An 18,033-nucleotide genomic window follows, 5' to 3' on the forward strand; every position below is an offset into this window, starting at 1 on the left:
AAAGTAAAATGTGTGCTTTTAAAGTTGTATTTCAGAACTGCCATTATAGGAGATAATTTGCTATATATGTTATATATTTATTATACATTAACTGTTCACTTATTAATCCAAAATTGTATTGGAATTTTAATTTCTAATATTATATAATAATTTTAAATTAATATATAAAATAGTCATAGGTTTCCTTAGAGAACTTTAGTCACGAGTAACATACATATGTACTTAGAAAATATCTATAATAATTGTGATAGACCATAAGACAGGTTGTTTTTTCCTCTTAAAATTATGCGGGGATTTGGAACGTTCCATTTCCAGGCTATGTAGTAATATCAACCTCTTGTAACATACATAGTGATGAAAGTATCCTGTGGATGAGTCTTGTCTACATTAAATGAATGCCAAATTAGAGTAGTATATTGACATTAAAACATAAAGTTAGTTACTTTGTCATTGAATGAAACCGGTAATGATTCATAAGATGGTGAAAATGTAATTTCTAGTTGGAGAAAGCAAGTCACTGGAGATTGTGTCTTGTTTGCAGTCATCTGCTCTCTCTCTCTCTCTCTCTCTCTCTCTCTCTCTCTCTCTCCTCTCTTCTTCCCATATATCTCTTATATTCTTATTCCAAGAAAAAGTCATGAATCTATTAAATTTCTTCTGTTTACAAAAAATAATTTATCAAATAAATATCAGGTAATAGTGATCTGTATTAGACAGGATAAACTTTAGAGCACATCCCAATAAAGTACTTCAATTGAAAACTGCTAAGCAAGTACTAAGTCATGTTCTAAGAAACTAGATTTTAATATAGCTTTTCTTTTTTAAATTTTATTTTCTTCCTTATACATTTATATTATTACACATATAGACAATGAACTACATAAGCAAGAACTATGAAACAATCAGGAATTATGTAACTGTTACATTCATATTGTTTTGGGTATTTGAATTTGGCAACTTTGAAGAAAATATCTTTCCAATTCTGGTGCATCTAAAATTATGAATATAAATCAATATCTATCATAACTCATCTTTATCAACCTAAACACTCTATCTCGACCTAAAAACATCTTAATGCCTAAACAACTGATCTTAATTGTAAAACTAAACTATCTGGTTTTCAACTTCATCAGAGACTTGGAAGAGTGTAAAAGTAATTGCCTGAGTAAACAGGAAGTGCAGGTATAGCTTTTCATGAAACAGTTCTTTACTAATGAAGTTTATCTTTTAGGTGATTTTGATCATGAATAAATAAATCTAAATGAAGTCGGTAGGTCATACCTTAAACAAGAAAACTAGTGATTCCTTTCAACTGCAACTTATGGGAAAAAGTATTAATTTTAACTAAAAATTAATTAGCAACTTCACTAAAACCATGAAGAGTAACAAAAAATAATTGCTTTAAATATTTGAAAAACTTTTAATATTTTTCTTTGTTCTGTATGTTTTGTGCTTTGATTATTATGTGACAGGCAGTTTTTCTTTTCTGGTCAATCTATTTGGTGTTCTGTAGGCCTCTTGTATGTTTATAGGCATTTCTTTCTTTAGATTGGGGAAATTTTCTTCTATGATTTTGTTGAGAATAGTTTCTGGGTCTTGGAGTCTGATATCTTCTCTTTCTTCAATGCCTATTACCATCAGATTTCTTCTTTTCATGGTGTGCTGAATTTCTTGGATGTTTTCTGTCAGGAGTTTTCCAGATTTGGCATTTTCTTTAATGGTTGCTTCAAGATCTGTGATTGTATCTTCTAGACCTGAGATTCGTTCTTCCATCTCTTGGATTCTGTTAGAAAAGCTCACCTCTGTGTTGCTTGTCTTCTTCTCTGAGGTCTCACATTCTCGTTTTTCTTCGGTCTGTGTGTTTATTATTGAATCCATTTTCATCTTCATATCTTGAACAGATTTTTTTATTTCTTTCATCTGATTTTTTGTATATTCCTGAGTTTCTTCCATTGCCTCTTTATAGGTCTTCAGAGCTTGTCTGGAGCCAGCCCAGGGTCATTCAAGGCATTCCAAAGCTAAACTTCCTCGTTTCAGCCTCTGCATAACCTCCTCCTTTCGACCTCTGCGGATGTTGTTTAGCAGGTTAGCAAACTTCCTCCTTTTACCCCCTGCAGATGTTGTTTAGCCAGTTTGCTTGGGACTTTCCAAGAGATAGCTAGCTAAGATAAGATAGGAATTGTTTCGAGATGAACCACGGGATGTTCCCCTGCTGAGATCACCTGGAGGCATTCTCAGACCCCTCCCCTACTGCTTGGCTCCTGCTTCCACCCTATATAAGCTTTTGCTTTCAATTCAATAAACAGACCTTGATAGGAATTCTACTTGGTCTTGCCTTCTTCTTTCTCGTCCCATCTTTTCAGGTATGGCTCCCCTCGCGACCCCATAATTACTGTTCCTGCTGGACAGGACAAGAGCTTAAACTGTTTTATTTATTTCTTTCATCTGGTTGTTTTCATTTTCATGAAAATTTTCCAGTTCCACTCTATGTGCATCTTTTATGTCTCTCACCTGTTTGGTTGTGTCTTCCTGCATTTGGTTACGAATTTTATTCGTTTCCTCCATTATCATCCTAATTACTAAGGATTTGAGTTCTCTAGATGAGAGAAGCATGGAATAATAGCAAAGTAGAAGGATCCAGAGGGTCCTAGAAACCTACAAATAGAACATTATGATAGGCAGATTTGGGCCCAGAGGTCCCGCTGAAACTAAGGTACCAGCCAAGGACAGTACGAGTGGTAAACTTTAAACCCCTACCCAGATCTAGCCAATGGGCAGTACATTCTCCACAGTTGAGTGGAGAGTGGGGTATGACTTTCACACATACTCTGGTGCCTCATAATTGACCATGTCCCTTGTAGGGGGAGACCTGGTGGCACTCAGAGGAAGGACAGCAGGCTACCAAGAAGAGACTTGATACTCTATGAGCATATACAGGGGGAGGAAATCCCCCTCAGGAACAGTCATAAAGGAGAGGAATAAGGGGGAAATGGGAGGGAGGGAAGAATGGGAGGATACAAGGGATGGGATAACCATTGAGATGTAACAAGAATAAATTAATAAAAATTTAAAAAAAAGAAAAACTATAGAAGAGAACAAATAAATTTCTATAAATATTTTAGGAGATTCTAAGAGTGTGCTCTATTGAAGGAGAGTAAGCTATTACAGCCCATTTGCATACTGAAGCTATTTATTTTGCATATAAAAGGTGTTTAAAAAAACTATATCAATCAAAGTTCTAGCAGCTCCCTAATCACTACCATTGGATAATTTGTTCTGAGTTAATAAGGTGACTGCAGGTGTGTGTGTGTGTGTGTGTGTGTGTGTGTGTGTGTGTGTGTGTGTGTTTGTGTGGTGTGTGTAGTTTCAGGAAATCCAATTAGGATTCAGTGTCTTTGTTCCAGTAGGATGAGGGACCCTAACTACTCCTAAACAAAGATGAAAACATATATGGAAAAAGAAACATTAGTGAACTAACAAGAGATGACACATGTGAATAATCATATTGATCTCAATCCTCTTTTGTCTGGTATGGTAATTTTTCTCACTGACCAAATTAACTAAGCACATTCTTAGAAGAGACTTTATTAGGGAAGTACAGAAGGGAAGGCATAGTCTGATGACCAAGTCAGAACATCTAACACTGTAGTATACTCAGGGTTTTATGTTTAATATAAAAAAACAATTCTGAATTGGTTTCTGTTTCCACACTGTCACCAATATGGTCTTGAAATTTATAGTGTAATAATGACTAGTTTTGTCTAATGTCATACTGTCTCTCTAGCTTTATCACATAATAGATGACTGCTCCTGCTACTCAATTATTTTCTATACACAATTTGTTCGGTTTAACATTATCATAAGGTATTTTATCATTGTACATTGGCCAGTTATTATACTAAAGAAAATGAATGAATGACATGGAAGACATGACCAAAATTATTTTTGTGTTAAGATAAACCATGTCACCCTTACTAATACATCAGGAGAAAAAAAATAAACAATAATAGAAGATTATTAGGTAGTGGATTGAGAGAGAGAATTTTTAATTAGCTCTCTAACTCATAAGCCCAAATAGTTGAGAGTGCAGGTCGGCAGGTATGCTAGCCCAAGGCCCTAGATGATAAGTCACAAAGAATGCGGAGCTAGGAAACAAAGACCTATTGAGTATTCTAGGGACCTGCTGGCCATAAAATATAGGGAGGATACACAAGGACAAATTCCTGAGAGAAGCAGGTACCGGACATGATCAAGTGAGTAATGAGCCAAGACCCCTCATCCAATCTTATGGTGTTTGCTTAATCCGCCCCTAAGGCCTGCACACAATGTTCCAGGTTTGAGTTTAACCAGATGTATTGTCAGCTCAGATAAAACATCTACCCTCGGGTTTCAAGAAAAACAGGAACCAAGGACTGTTCCCATATGATTAAGTCTGAGCTTACCCCAGATCTGGCTATGCAATTTGCTGATGTTCAAATGTTTGAAACAACCAATTGTGTGTGGCCGCGCCAAAACTTCCCACTCCCCCCGACCCTTGCCCATATAAACCCCAAACCCCTGGGCTTCTGGGTCGACCCCTCTGTCTCCTGTGTGAGATACGTGTCGACCTGGAGCTCCGCCAATAAACTACCTCGTGCGTTTACAGCAAGACGGTCGTTTGTGTATCTTTGGGTGCGCGCCATCCCGAGGCTTGAGTGAGGGTCTCCGTTTGGGGGTCTTTCAGGATCACAAGGAAAAGTTATTCAGACTACAGTTCTCCCAAAGCATTGTGTGCAGAGTAAACTTTATATTCAAATAATTCTTAAGGGTATTGATGTCAACATGTGGTCAGATTCACTCTTTTGTCCCTTTAACCTTTCTTTTCCTTCTTGTGTATGCTAGTTGGGTTGTATAATAAAGTTTAATTGTTAAGAAACAAAGCCAACAACTTCCCCTATGTTCCAGCTCTTGTATTAGTTACACATCTTGTCTCTAATAGTCCATGAGCCATAGGGGGATTCTATAGGTTTCTTTTCTAACTTTAACTTTGATAACTGCTTTCGTAGAGCTCACATTATGATAATTAAAAGCACCTTCATATATGTGTTTCTTGGCATTTTCATTAATGTGTGTTTTGTAACATAGTTTGCATGTGACTACTTAAAACATATCATCTTTTGTCCCTATGGGTAACACTATTTTCATATCATCCATGTTGTCCTCAAAATGTGTTTTAGAATTACCTTAAAGATCAATATTATTTTTAGGGAGCTATGAAAAACACATACTTCTATAAGTTTTAGTTTACTGTACAAAGAACTATCATAGAAAGTTAAAATGTTTTCTAAAATTATTTAATAATTTATAAAAAAAAATACCAGACTTGTCCTTATTTACAAATTAAGTTGATCTTATTTGGTATAGTAACCTGGTTTGCTTTCAATATTTATAAAAATTTAACTTAATTATATAAAACTGAGTGAGGTAAAATAAATAAAATATTTAAAAAGTATAAATATAAATTAAGAATTAATGATTTTTAAAATAAATCATACCTTGAAGATTCACCAATCAATAAGTACTGGGCAACCTCATTGTTGATGTGGAGAGGGCATATTTCTTATGAGCAAGCTCCTTCAACTGTCTTCACCATAATGATGACAAGAGCTCATCTTGCAATTAGAAGACTCTGAGGATTAGCTAGCACTAGGAATTGAGCCGAAGCAGGAACCGACTTATCTGAGACGCTCAGTGAGAACTGGTGCTTATAACAACTTTATCCATAAATGCGTTTCTCCTTCTGGCTAAGAGGATTTGTAAACACTGTTGCTCATTTTATTCAAAACAAGCAGCAATATAACTTCAGGGTAGTGTGCCACCCTGGGCCACCACCACTGTGTAAACTTTCTTTTTGTATTTTAAGACTAAAGTATAAATGTTGAAATAACATCTACTTTCTCTGAATGTATGATTCTGAAAGCAGTCTGAATAATTATAGAAATCTGATGTCCCTAAAAGGAGCAGTCATGCATTAACTGATATGTTATGTAACTTAGAAAAACAAACTTTAAATAAAATGTTTAAGTTTATTAGAATGGGACATCGTTCTCTTAAAGTTTCTTCCAGATGATTTGGAATGAATAATACCTTTGTAGGGGCCCAAATAAAATTGTGGATATGGTTAAACAAGCTAGGCATAGCATTTATGGTCCAGTTTCTAAATGTTGAGAAATTCCAGGCTTAATTAGAGTCCTGTGTGGGACAGTCTCAGCCAGTCTCAGAGCTATTCCCATGTAGCGGTATTACCAATGTAATTTACCTGCTTGTTCTGCAGTTTAAATTCTTCACATTCCAATTGAACCATCCTCTCTCATCTCCTCAAAATATCCATCTCTCCCTTATCCCCCTTCCCCTCCCTCCTGTAGTCCTAAAACAATAAAAACACCTTTCACTGCCAAAAAATATTAGAAAGATTTAGCTGTTAGTTTTTAATTAAAAAATATGTTTGAGTGTTTTGTCCATATGAATGTCTGTCCACCACATGTACTCCAGATGCTCATAGAGTTAGAAGAAGGTGTTTCATTCCCTGAAATTAGAGTTACTGATGCTTATGAACAACTCTGTGGGTGCTGGGTACCACACTAGGTTCCTTTGGTAGAGTAGACTATGCTTATCATTACTGAGATCCAGCTTTAGAGGCTTTTGCTAGTTACTTCTGAGCTTGCAGGTCACTGAGGAAATGTTGCTATGGTAAGATTATAATTCTCTAAAAATTAAATGGTATGCTCTCAATGGTATACCATATTGTATTTTTAGGTGGAGCTTGCTTCTCCTAGATGAGTAGAGACATACAGATAAAACTTCCTAGGGAATGCCATTCACTTCTTTAAGCTTTGCCAGGCATACTATATCTGAGTTTAGTTGGCTTTCTAAGAAGTATTAGCTAGGCTTAAGCCTCTAAATAGAAGTACTGCAAAGGGTATATACAAATATGATTCAATTTTTACAATGCCATTGTTTTTGCACATAAGAAAGAATATTGTGTGGTGTATACTCTGTTGAATATTATTTTTATGCAACTGTTTGCTTCTTAACTTGGCTATCACATATAATTTGTTTGTAAAGCTTTATAGCTCAATCTTGAGCAGTTTAAGTCTGTCCTTAACCCTCTATGAAATTTTGACTCCGTCTTTGCCAAAACTCCCAATTTAGTTGCATTTTATTTCTTTATTTGCTCCAGCTGAATCTTTTTTCATCTCTCCTACACCTCTGCCTGTGGCTAGATCCCTTACTGAATGTCTTACTTCCTCATCTAACTCTTCCTTCCTCCCCTACCTGGCAGGAAGTCCAGCCCTATTCTCTCCCTTGCTCAGTGATTGGCTGCAAGCTGCTTCATTGGCATACAAGGGGACAATTAGAGAGCAGAGTTTACACAACATTGAAACAGGAAATTCTCAGAAGAAGGCTTGAAACAAGATATGGGGATACAGAAATCAGCATTTAAATTATACAATAACCTTATGCCTACAATATTCTGATACCATACTGGCTGTGCTGGAATATTTACTTTAATATTTCAGTGTTGTGAAACTCATTGTGCATTAGCTAATATATATATATATATATATATATATATATATATATATATATATATATGCTAAAAACACATAGGAAGTAAATCTACTTCAAATAATCCTTGAGAGTTTGAGTGGATTGCTGCTCATGAAGTACTTAGAGTACTGGCATGCAAGTAGAAAATCCCCTCCAAACGTGAAGTATAATAACTGCATTACCATTTCTTAAATTATCAGGTTTTAAGCAGTATAAGATTTGTGTTTACATTAGAGGCCCTATAGTTCAACTATTTGCTAGAAACTGAACTTTATGATTAAATATCTCTATCTATCATCTATCTAATTATATATTAAAGCTAATACTGATAAAGTCTCATATCAAAGTACATATAAAATGTTTTCCAAGAATATTAATAAACTTTTGAAAACAATATATAGAAACTAATACTCCATACAAGATTAAAAATCTCAACATTAAACCTAAAGCAATGGCAGCAGGTGGAAGTGATCTGCGGACTGGCGACGTAGAAGATGCCTACCAGCTCATCTTTCTTAAACAGCTTAGACACTCCTAAACTCTGAAGTTCAGGACCATCGAACGCAGGAGAATGAGAGTGCTGAGGATGATCAGGAACATACAGAAGTCTTTGTGAAAACCCTAAACTCTACAGCTCGTTTCAGTCATTTCAAAAACAAAGAGTGTTCATAGCTTGCTTCTCCAGAAAAAGCTAAGTAAGTCTGAGTTGGCCTGCTTAGCCAGTCTTTGCCTAGAGACTTCTGAGGAGTCCAAAGCTCTCTTTCCAAGCCTGGAAGGGCAGTTTGAAGATGAGGAAGCGCAGCAGATTCTCACTGATATCCAGGCCAAGCGCAGCTTCCAGTACTAATCACCAGACACCACTCTGCTCTGATAAGGCTCAAGAACAGCACCATGCTGGCATAGTTTGGCTGGCCTCAAAGGGAATGCTGCTGTGGCACAACACTCTGGGCCTGCTGTTGTAGGTTTTTCTTTACTAACATAGAATGTTACTCTGCAGTCCTTCTGCCTCAGCCTCCCAAGTGCTGGGATTACAGGTGTGAAGAAAGGCTGGCTTGGTGATAGTCTAGGTAGCTTTCTCCACCATCACTATTAGACCAGAATTACCGTGTCTTCTTGTTGCTGTCTTGTCAAGACTGCTATGGAAAAGTGTGCTGAACCAGTGAGTAGACTGCTGTAAAAAGCATTTGTTGACTGACTCCTACCGCGGTTTTTTGGACCCCCGGTCATTGCTTCTTGCTCTTGACATTTCAATTATATTTTTTCATTGATAAATAGTTCAAGAAATCTCAACATTCTCCACAGTAGAGTGGAGAGTGGGATATGACTTTCTCACATACTCTGGTGCCTCACCTTTGACCATGTCCCCTGGAGGGGGAGACCTGGTGGCACTCAGAGAAAGAACAGCAGGTTACCGAGAAGAGACTTGATACCCTATGTGCATATACAGGGGGAGGTAATCCCCCTCAGGAACAGTCATAGGGGAGGGAAATAAGGGGAAAATGGGAGGGAGAAAAGAATGGGAGGATACAAGGGATGGGATAGCCATTGAGATGTAACAAGAATAAATTAATAAAGGAAAAAAAAGAAAATTACAAATGATACAAATAAAAAAAAGAAATCTCAACATCAATGTGTTTTAACTTCATTTTTCTCTTGCTTATATTAAGCATGGCACATTGCATACCATGAGTAGACAAAGATGTCTGTAGACTCAAAATTCTCACATGGTAACTTACCCTAAATAGGAACTAAATGAAAGCCAACTTTGCATATACATACATTTATGTATGCACATTTTTGTATAAAATTTTAATACTGAATAAGGCCGTAATAAATTAGCCTAAAACGTGTCTGCTTACAAAATTAGGATGAAATCCCACAGAGTTGACTAGTGCTTTGTAAATAATTTATGTTCTTAGGCTTACCTTTATTTCCACAAAATACAATTGCATAGCTTGCTATCTACAAGAAACTCTATGCTCGAAATATAATCCAGAAATTTTAACTGCCTAGTTCAGTTCTTAATATTGTGGTATGAAGAGTCCACAGGCTCTCCATGGGAGTGTCATAAGCAAGATAGCTTAGGATAGGCTGCGGGCCAACATTTAAAAGACTCTGGTTGAAATAATATCATTAGGTCTTCAACTACTATCTGTTGCAAAACATGGCATCATTAAAAAGAATATATTAACTTTATATCTAATACATATTATGTATAAAATTATGTTCACAAAATAGAGAAAATATGATTAATATCTTAGTGAGATATATGTGCAATGGGTAAATCCAAAAAGAAATCCACATTTGAGTTATTTTTTTAGGAATAATGAAGTTATAAGATTGTTTAATGAGTCCAAGAAAATGTGGAAAGAAATAATTTTCCTTAGAAAAACAAACTATTAGAAATTCCATCAGAGAATTGGGCCCTTGAAAATAACTGGCGATTGGAACACACCTGCACATGTGCATGCTTACAAACACACACACACACACACACACACACACAATAGAATGTTTACCAATGTAGATAATAAAGATAAAGAAGCAAGTAATCTAAAGATAGGTTATCATAACTTATTTAATACAAAGGACACAGAGATACATAGGGGCAGATATGGTGCATAAAGAGAGACAGACTGAAGCGGAAACTTATGGTGGCTTATGCTTGTACTCAAGTATCTGGAGGGTGGAGTCACAGGATCAGAATCTCAAGGTCATCATCAGCATTGGATGCAAGGTGAGTTTGAAGTGACCTTTTTCTATACCTGTTTGTTCATACTGATAGAGATAAAATACACTTAACTGCTTATTTACAAAGGTCATTTAATTATGTGTGGCACCTCCAATTGTTCACTTGACAGTTTATCTTGCCTTTCAGACTTTTTGCCTATAGTGGTTTTTCAGATATGCACACACTGAAGTAAGGCCCTCTAATGTACACCCACTTTTTTTCTTAACACTATCTTCTATACATCATATTGGTCTTGTCTGTCATTTTATGTTTCACTTTATTTTAGAGCTTTGAAAGTTTTTAATAAAAAGTCTTGAACCAAATAAAAAAGATGGGCAGCTTCACTTTCAAGAACTTTTAATAGTATTATATCTAAAGACATTGTGAAATATAGGTTTCCACAATAATCCATCCAAGTAAATCGAACAATTCAACTATTGTGTGGAAAATATTTGTGCATTCCAGATGTTATCTCCCTATCAGTGATGTTCTAGTTTTGCCAAAAACACATTAAATATAACTCATAATCTTTTTGAAGATTGATACTAGGGCTTTCAGAAACACTCAAAAGTTTTGATGAGATAAAAAAAATCCTGTCTTTCACATCAGTATGGGAAGAAACAAATCTTTCCATTTTCTTACAATACAATTGCTGTTGCTTTTCAATAGTAATTTTTCTTTCAAATAAGACACAAATTTAGATAAGAGGAGCTAAATTAAATCACACAAAATATTAAGGCCCGATCCACATGTAAAATTTCATGGCAACCTCCCCCAAAATAACGTTTTATAGAATCTTCAGATGGGCACTAGGTTATGTGTATCTGATTGATATTTCCTATGTGTTATTGTAGTTTACTTTACAGAATACACTGTCAGTGTTATATTATAATATAATAACCAGACAATATTCCAAAATATAAGCTTATCAAAATGCTAATATAACCTAACCTTTCATTGATTACATTATTACACTATGCATTTTCTTATGGTTTTAATTATATATGAAAGTCCAAACTATGTAGTTAAATAATATTTCTTCATATTTGAGGAGCAAGCCATTACTTAGAATAAATCACTCAGCACATTTTGACTTGCATTAAATATGTTATAAATACTATTTTTACACAGTCAAAGAGTTTGTGATCCTTCAGGTTACATTGTATATTGTTCATTTTTAAAGCATGCTTTTTATAGTTTCTGTTACATAAAATAATGTAAAGGGTAAAAGTGAACTGAAAGAGGTGATATCACATTTGTGAATAACAACAAAACCAGTCATCTTTTTATAATTCATTTTGCTGTTCTTCTTTATGTTACTTTCATTGGTTTCACATAGGAAAACAAGAACAATCTGACACCCACTTCACATTTGGTGAAGTTACAAGGTCTGCAGATCTGGGGTTGCTTTTCTTAAACATAGCCTCTTTTCCATTTTCCAGAATGCTTTTATATTTTGTTATCCCCTTGAAGTGGCTATAAAATTGAGATCATGGGTATTTTTAATTTGAATAACCAAATTAGCAATTTCTTCCTTCTAATTTTCTATTTCACTTAGTGTTATGATAAAAATCATATGTATCATATTATTGGCTTTAAGGTACAGTTGAATTGACATATTTTAAAGTATAATTTGGAGAAGGTGGAAACAAAGGGCAGAGTGAGAAAATCTCAGGTGAATGTTCATATAGCTTCTCAGAAAGGGCTGGGACTTCAAGAATCCCATTAATTTCCAGGATGGGGTTTTGTTTGCCATGGTTTCTTCCCAGTTTCCTGTAGCAGGTCATAGCCACTGGTTGATGATATTTGCCTTGGTTCTTTTGAGTTTTGGAAACTCTATTTCACTGTAATTACTCATTACCTCTGGCTTTTACAATCTTTTTGCTTATGCTTTCACAATTATGCCTGATTCTTGAAAAGAACTTTTTAAGCACATCTCATTTAGGGCAGAGTATTCCATAGCATCCCATTCTCTACAGTATAGGTCTCTCTGTGTTAATCAACATGTTCCTTAAGAAGAAGCATTGTTGATGACAGGAAATAGATGGAGCCATCTATGTTCATGAAGTTATGGAGGAGGGAAATACCATGTTCACTTAGCCGAGTGACAGTAGTGGCTTCTCCTCTAGGCCCCATGACCTGCCCTTCTGTCAGTGCTAATGGTGCCATGCAGTAGTTCCATCATGTAGAAAAAGGTTTTTTTTTTGGTTCATTTTTATTTAATTTTTTATTTTTACATATATTTATATTATTACACCTATATAAAGTAAACTACATACAGCAAAAGAATGATGGAACATTTAGGAATCAGGTTCATGTTATAGTCATAGTGATTTGTCTGTTTTTATTTGGCAACCTTGAAGAAAACATTTTCCTATCTCTGTAAGTCTAAAATTCTAAATGTAACTCAGTATCTATTATATCTTATCTCTATCAACTTAAAACATCTGTCTAAACCTAAGAACATCTTATATCCTAAATAACTAGGCTTAATTATAAAACTCAACTATTTGGTCATCAATCCTATTAGAGATTTGAGAAGGAGTAAAATTATTTACCTAAATAAACAGGAAGTACAGGTTAGCAGTTTCTTAATTTAATAAGAAGAGTTCTTTCATAATAATGACAGAAACAGTTTGCTGCCTGATCAGTCACCCCAAACTCGCTAAAACATTAGAGCATCATCTTCAGCCTTCCAGCCCAGTATATCTGAAGGACATATTTGTGAGGGAGAATGTTTTATACTGGATCAGAAAGTGGTCTGATATTTCTTTCATAATTGCACTAGTGGGCATATATATCCATTCAATTTACTATTAAGGCTCACAGGGTACTTGGATAAGATATCCAAATAAAAGCACTGATATTTTAGTCCTCAGGTAGCATGCAGATTACCTTTCAGCACTATATGACTGCCCTGAAAGGATGAAGATTTCAGGTCAGAACTTGCTTGATCTACAATGTACAATTGTGTTCTACAATTCAGTGATGTGGTTGATGTATTCAGCAACAGAGTCTCATCATCAATTTCTAGTGAGTAACTGAGAATAATGTCAATAGCCTGTAATATTTGAACAAGGGGTCTTTTGGGTCTCAGTGACTAACATCTCAGAAAGAGGGAGTCCATACTTAACACTGGGCTTCTAATTTGAGACCATATGGTGTCTAGATGAGATCATCCTCTTTATATGGTAACTATTTAAATTTGTTTTATATGTGCATAGGAATATATTTTAGGATGTTTCTACAGTCGCAGATTTTCATATGCCCTTTTCAATGACCTATTTATCTCTTCCCATACTTACTTTCTACCTTCCCAAGCATTTTGTTCCTCCTTTTAAATTTTCAGGCTCTATTATTCCATTTTTTTCTATTCAGAGAACTTATGTTCTATCCCTTCAACCCTGTCTCCACCATGACCTCTTATTATTTTTAATGTCTCTTATGAATATTTCTTATGAATATTTAAGCACACATATTAATTATTCAAGGCAAGCTGATGTATATGAAACACAACATTTGTAGTACATGCCCAGTTCCATCCTTTACCCACAAGTCTCACAATTTTGTTTTTCTTAACAATTCACTATCATTCTACTGGTTGTTTGAACTAAATATTCATTAACCATTCATTATTCATCCACTGATGTATCTCTAGGAGATTTTAACTTGCTGAATATTTAACTTGCTGAAAAGAGAGCATCAGTGATCATAGGTGAGCAACTATCTCCAAAAGAGTCTAAAACTTTCTTTCATTATGTTCTTGGACAATACAGCTGGAACACATAGTAGATCAATAATCCATTTATAGTTCACACACACACACACACACACACGCATACACACAAACACACACACACACAATCTTCCACACTGTAGCCCAAACTGTTTATATTACTTTGCACTTTACATTCACTCCCCCAAGAGAATAAATGTTTCCCTTTCTCGAAATTTATATCAGCTTTGTTGTCTTTTTTTTTTTTAACCTTTCTGACTACGATATGATAAAATCTCAAAGTAGTTTTAATTTATTTTTTTTTCCATGATGGCTAAGGATATTGAACATTTTAAACATCGTTTCTTGGCCATTTTTTCCTGGCCTTTATAACTCTGTTGTTTTCTTGATATTTTTGAAGTTCTCCTATATTCTATAAGGTAACCTTTTTTCTGTTTTTTCATGTTCTATGAAGTTTATACAGTTCATGTCTTCAGCAATGGAGTTTTGTCATCATTTTCTAGAGCGTATGTGAAAGCAATGTAGAGCTGGTAAAGATGGATATTTATGGAGTTCACTACATATCATAGCTTTATAGAGCCTTTTTAGTTCAATAAAGTTCCATTTTGATAGTTAGTTATTTGTTATGGTTTTAATTAAAATAAAATTATACCACTCTGCTCTCTTTTTCCTTCCTTCAATTCTTCTGAGTCATTTTCCTTCTAACTCTTTCCATGTCACCCACTTCAAATTGATAGCCTCCTTTTCTATTATGTGCATATAGTACACATGTAGTTTTAAGGCTTTTCACTCTGTATTGGACAAACATAAGGGGCCTCATTTCTCTCTTTTACAGCAAATAGAAACAATCACTGGAAAACACAGTTGGACACAATGAAGAGATCAATGGATTGTGTGGTGCCCAGACATACTGATTACATCTACATCATAGCTCCTGCATCTATGCCTCTGGGGAGAGGACATAGAATACTGGGAAATCTACTGTGAAACATACTTTCTTAGAAAAGGCGTCATAAAAAAAGAGGATAACACTAGCAAATCACATGTTAGGATGGAAAGGGGAAATGTTGTGGGCTCCCACCTCAGATGAAGATATATAGTCAATTAATTTTTATTCTTAAGTCTTTCATTGTAAGAAATGATCATCCTTAGTGAGATAACCCTGACCCAGAAAGACACAAATGCTTTATATTCACTTATAAGTGGATATTAGCCCAACACAGATGTCCTCTGAGAGACTTCACTCAGTAGGGGATGAGGACAGGTTCTTGGACTCACTAGGTGAAACACAGAAAGAGGTATAGAGGAGTGAAGGGATGAATGGACCCAAACTGTTCAGGAGCCACACAAGGAGAACATCAAGGCCAGTGGATCTGGACCCAGAGGTGGAGGCTGCACAAACTGTTGTACCAACCAAGGACAAACCGTGTGGTAAACCTCAACCCCCTGTTCAGAACTATCCAATGGACAGCTCCTTCTCCATGCTTGTGGAGAAAGCCAGGACTGCTTTTGAAATGACTCTGGTGCCCCCCAATTGGGTCACTTTCCCTTGGTGGGGAGAACTGGCAAAACACAGAGGAAGGGGAAGCAATTTATCTGGATGAGACCTGATATCCTGTGGCTATATGGTGGGGGAAGAGGTCCCCTTCTGTCAGAGGTTTAAGGGAGGGAAATAGGGTAGAAGATAAAGGGAGAGTGGGAATGGAAAGATACAGAGAAGGCATAACATTCAAGATGTAATCTGAATAAATTAAAATTTAAACGGAATTCTGATTAGATAATTTGTTCATTCTTGCCTTTATACATGAAAGCGTATTCTCTAATTTCTCCTTTAATAGACTCTGAGTATCAGGACTTCTGTTAACATCTTTGGTTACCTTTCAGTTGAGGTTTCTTCAGGAAAAGGAAGAGTCATGGTCTTTATCTGAACTTACCTAGTTTGACTACTGGATGAAGATTCTCTTAACAGTGTGTGATTTTCATTGCTTCCTCAAGTGTCAGATGTCTCTAGGAACAAGGGCTTACATGTAGGTCTTCTGTTATAGTCCACTGGTAAATACCTGTGTTTCAGTGCTAGTAATATATTGTATTTATTACTATGACCTGCATTATTACTATAACTTGAATACCCTTTTAAATATAGCTTAAGAAAACATCAAGCAGTACTTTTATTTTTTAAGATGATTTTCATTATTCTGAGTTCCTTTTATTTTACTATACATATTAAGAGTTTTTTTTCAACTTCTTTGATGAACTGCATTGAGCTCTTTCTTTATTTCATTCCTTCTTTCTTTTTTAATAGAAAATACATTTTTCACACATACTATACATCCTGACCACAGACACAGTTTCACTTTTTTCCACTCCTCCTGTCTTCCCTGATCTTCCCATCTTCCCCTGATTCCCTCACTCTTCTTTTTCTCTTCAGAAAAGGTTAGGCCATTAAAGAGATGACAGCCAAACTAGAAAAAACAAGATAGAATAAAACAATGCAAAATTCCTCATATCAGGGCTGAATGAAGCAAGCCAATAGGAGGAAAATAGTTTCTAGGGCAGGCAAAAGTGTCAAGGGTACAACTGCTCCCACTTTGGGAGTCCTACAAAAACACCAAACTAACAGCCGTAGCAAATACACAGAAGACATTTTGCAGACCCTCGCAGACCCAATCACTAAAATGCATGCCATTTTACTGTCTGTGAGCCCATGTAAGCAATGTGTAGCTGGGATGTGTTCTCCTGGTGTGTCCATTCTCTTTGACTGCTGCCATTTCCTCCCTCTTCTGTGGGGTTCCCAGATATCCTTAAAAATTATGCTTTGAATCTGTATGGTGCTTTTGGCAGGATGAACATTTTCATAATATTAATACTAACAATCCATGAGTAGAGAGGGCCTTTCCATTTTCTGGTATTTCTTCCAATTTATGTTTTGAGTGTTTCAGTGTCTTCATTGGACATGTCTTTCTCTGTTTGGGTTAAAGTTATTCTGAGGTATTTTATTTGGGAGTATAATGAAAGTGGGCTTTTGTTCATCGGTTTGTGTCTGTCTGTCATTAAAATACATGTGGGCTATTGATTTTATGTTCATTCTGTATTCTGTGACTTTGATGAACTCACAAAGCTCCCACTCAGCATTTTAATGCAAACTTTTCAGGTTCAATGTCCTCCAAAAACATCTTCTAGCACACACTTTTTATTATATAAAATCACTACCATATTCTACAAGTGGTATTCCAATGAAGAAACTTAAAAAGCAATATTCATTGTGTATCTGTTAGACTCAGGTGGTACATTTCTCTTCCACAATTCATTCCAGAAGGAGTACAAGATACTCATTGAGAGCATGTAGAGGAGTGGAAAGATTGAAAGTTACAGTAATAGCAATCTCTAATATATTAGATAAACACTAAAGGCATATCAATACACCCATGAGAAAGTACTTATATTAAAAATTAGTGACTTCATGTCAGAATGCTTATCTTCATTACAGGTGCATAATAACTGTGAAGGGATCAGCGAAGGGAATGTTTACAATTGAGGGTACAAACTGGAATATAGAAAAGCATACCCATGCAGTTTGACAGTGGAGGCTGTTAACTACAGGAGTCAGTTTCCATAAACTCACCAAGTATCAGAAGACCATGATGCTAGAGAAGAAACACAGCTCACTCAGAGTAGTCTACTGACTAGAAAGAATAGTGAGGTCTCTCTAGTGTAAAGAAAGCACACTTAAGTGTGATTGAATAATGTTTAAATACATTTGTACACTATGAATTCATATCTACTTTTATTGAATTTCTCATCTCTGAAATATAAGTCACAAAAAGTTAGACTTAGATCTTATTGTATTCATTCAGAATATGCCTAGTGGATTAAAGGAACACAATATAGGAGGCAGAAGTTCTTAGTAATGCTATAAAATATTTTGATTATGCAGAAATTCGTTTTTACAACAATGCACATAAGAGAAAGCTAAGAC

The 18,033-nt window shown here is 35.5% G+C and overlaps 1 pseudogene across 1 annotated transcript; it reads left to right on the forward strand.

Annotated features, from left to right (window-relative positions):
- The first annotated feature begins 8,041 nt into the window (after positions 1-8,041).
- LOC311597649 (DNA-directed RNA polymerase II subunit RPB4-like) lies at positions 8,042-8,437 on the forward strand (annotated as a pseudogene). Its single transcript has one exon. The product of its transcript is annotated as a DNA-directed RNA polymerase II subunit RPB4-like (transcript).
- The last annotated feature ends 9,596 nt before the right edge of the window (positions 8,438-18,033 follow it).

The sequence above is a fragment of the Acomys minous genome (genome assembly GCF_964271855.1).
Source record: "Acomys minous genome assembly, chromosome: 5".
NCBI classification, from domain to species: domain Eukaryota; kingdom Metazoa; phylum Chordata; class Mammalia; order Rodentia; family Muridae; genus Acomys; species Acomys minous.